We start from the raw sequence: 3,319 nt of genomic DNA on the forward strand, positions 1-3,319 counted from the left end.
AAGCTGGTTGCCACAGATTTGGGGTCAGAGTTTTATTTTATTTATTTATTTATTTATTTATTTATTTTATTGAAGTGTAGTTGATTTACAATGTTGTGTTAATTTATGCTGTAAAGCAAAGTGACTCATTTATACACATATATGCATTCTTTTCTTATATTCTTTTCTGTTGTGGTTTATCACAAGATATTCAGTATAGTCCCCTGTGCTATACGATAGGACCTTATTGTTTATCCATTCTATATATAATAGTTTGCATCTGATAATCCCAAACTCTGAATCCCCCTCCCCCTCCCCCTATCTCCCCACTGGCAACCACAAGTCTGTTCTCTATGTCAGAGTTTTATTTTTATATATGGTCTGGGCATTGTCCACTTGTATATTCAGTCTCTCAATAAAAATGCTTCCAAAATTATGAAGGAATGAAAAAAATATATTAAAAATATACCTAAGGAGGGTCATCTGTGCCTTGCCTCTCCTTGTTCCAGCCCGCTCTGCTGCCACTACAATGGCCCAAGCTGATATTGCCCTGATTGGACTGGCTGTCATGGGCAGAACTTAATTTTGAATATGAATGACCATGACCTTGTGGTCTGTGCTTTTAATAGGATAGTCTCCAAAGTTGATGATTTCTTGGCCAATGAGGCGAAAGGCACCAAGGTGGTTGGTGCTCACTCCTTGAAGGAGGTGGTCTCCAAGCTGAAGAAGCCTTGGTGAATCATCCTGCTTGTGAAGACTGTCCTGGCTGTCGATTTTATTGGAAAACTGGTACCCTTGTTGGACACTGGTGACATCATCATCAATGGAGGAAACTCTAAATACAAGGATACCACAAGACAGTGTTGAGACGCCAAGGCCAAGAGAATCTTGTTTGTGGGGAGTGAAGTTAGTGGTGGAGAGGAAGGGGCATGGTATGGCCCATCATTTATGCAGGGAGGGAATAAGGAGGCTTGGCCCCACATCAAGGCAATCTTCCAAGGCATCGCTGTGAAAGTGGGGACTGGAGGACCCTGGTGTGACTGGGTGGGAGATGAGTGGGCAGGACACATTGTGAAGATGGTGCACAACAGGGTAGAGTATGGAGACATGCAGCTGATTTGCAAGGCCTACCACCTGATGAAAAACATCTTGGGTGTGGAGCACAAGGAGATGGCAAAGGCTTTTGAGGAATGGAATAGGAGAGGGCTAGAGTCATTCCTGATTGAAATCATAGCCAATATTTTAAAGTTCCAAGACCGATGGAAAATACCTGCTGTTAAAGATCAGGGACAGTGCGGGGGCAGAAGGGCACTGGGAAGTTGACCACCATCTCGACCCCGGAGTACGGTGTCTCTGTCACCCTCATCAGAGAAGCGGTCTTTGTTCGATGCTTATCATCTCTGAAGGATGAGAGGATCCAAGCCAGCAGAAAGCTGAAGGGACCTCAAAAGATCCAGTTTGAAGGAGATAAGGAATCATTCCCGGGGGCATTCAAAAGGCCCTCTATGCTTCCAAGATCATCACTTATACTCAGGGCTTTATGTTGCTAGGACAGGTAGCCACTGAATTTGGCTGGACGCTCAACTATGGTGGCATTGCCCTGATGTGGAGGGAGTGCTGCATCAGCAGGAGTGTATTCCTAGGAAAGATAAAAGATGCATTTGATCGAAACCCAGGGCTTCTGAATCTACTACTAGATGACTTCTTTAAGTCGGCTGTGGAAACTGCCAGGACTCCCAACGGCAGGCAATCAGTACCGGTGTCCAGACAGGCATTCCCATGCTCTGCTTCACCACTGCTCTTTCCTTCTATGATGGATACAGACACAAAATGCTGCCAGCCAACCTAATCCAGGCTTAGCGAGATTACTTTTGGGTCCACACCTATGAACTCTTGGCCATGCCAGGACTCTTTCTCCACACTAACTGGATAAGCCACAGTGCCAGTGTGTCCTTGTCTTCATACAATGCCTGATCAGATTCTGTTAGGCGCCATGACTCCGCAAACAGGGACATTCCATTTGACACACAGCAGTGCTTCCATGGCCCTTTGACCTACTTTCTGCTCAGATCTCTCTCTCTCTTTTTTTAATTTACTAGTAGTTTTATTTATTTATTTATTTATTTATTTATTTATTTATTTATTTATTTATTTATAACATCCTTATTGGAGTATAATTGCTTTACAATGTTGTGTTAGTTTCTGCTGTATAACAAAGTGAATCGGCTATTGCATACATATATCCTCATACCCTCCCTCTTGTGTCTCCCTCCCACCCTCCTTATCCCACCCCTCTAGGTGATCACAAAGCACAGAGCTGATCTCCCTGTGCTATGCAGCTGCTTCCCACTAGTTATCTATTTTATATTTGGTAGTGTATGTATGTCCATTCCTCTCTCTCACTTCATCCCACCTTACACTTCCCTCTCCCCGTGTCCTCAAGTCCATTCTCTATGTCTGCGTCTTTATTCCTGTTCTGTCCCTAGGTTCATCAGAATCTTTTTTTTTTTTTAGATTCCATATATATGTGTTAGCATACCGTATTTATTTTTCTCTTTCTGTATGACAGACTCTAGGTCCATCCACCTCACTACAAATAACTCAATTTCATTTCTTTTTATGGCTGAGTAATATTCCATGATATATATGTGCCACATCTTCTATATTCATTCATCTGTCGATGGACACTTAGGTTGCTTCTATGTCCTGGCTATTGTAAATAGAGCTGCAATGAACATTGTGGTACATGACTCTTTCTGAATTATGGTTTTCTCAGGGTACATGCCCAGTAGTGGGATTGCTGGGTCATATGGTAGTTCTATTTTTAGTGTTTTAAGGAACCTCCATAGTAGCTGTATCAATTTACATTCCCACCAGATCTCTTTAAAAAGTGTCGTAAGAGACTCCTCTGAAGAGTCAACCCAAGTCTATTTGTAAAGTAGTTCTGTGAGAACCATCACGCCCTCTGCCCTCACCTTTTGGGACAGAGCAGGAATTGAGCGTGTGCACCACAGTGTGAGCCAGCTCTGTGAGGAAGTGTTACTCACATGTCCCCTGTGGATTTGGGAAGCAGAGTAAGTTTGCTCTGATAGAGGCAGCAGCACTTATCACATAGGAGGGAAAGGTTTTTGTGGAATTTGATCAAACTGGAACCTTTGTATTATGTAGGTGAATTTCCTTTTCCCTTTACTTAATAAAAGTAAAAAGAAAAAAAAATCCCCTAGGAATAAATAAAATCTGAGAACTGAATACAAAATACATGTTCAAGGATTCATAAACTTTACTTCCTAAGTGCCTTTCCTTAGAAAATTAATTGAAGACATTTTCCAAAACATTAGCA

The 3,319-nt window shown here is 42.2% G+C and overlaps 1 pseudogene; it reads left to right on the forward strand.

Annotated features, from left to right (window-relative positions):
* Nucleotides 1–508: 508 nt before the first annotated feature.
* Nucleotides 509–1,953, forward strand: LOC137233064 (6-phosphogluconate dehydrogenase, decarboxylating pseudogene; annotated as a pseudogene).
* The last annotated feature ends 1,366 nt before the right edge of the window (nucleotides 1,954–3,319 follow it).

The sequence above is a fragment of the Pseudorca crassidens genome, chromosome 10, assembly GCF_039906515.1.
Source record: "Pseudorca crassidens isolate mPseCra1 chromosome 10, mPseCra1.hap1, whole genome shotgun sequence".
NCBI classification, from domain to species: Eukaryota; Metazoa; Chordata; class Mammalia; order Artiodactyla; family Delphinidae; genus Pseudorca; species Pseudorca crassidens.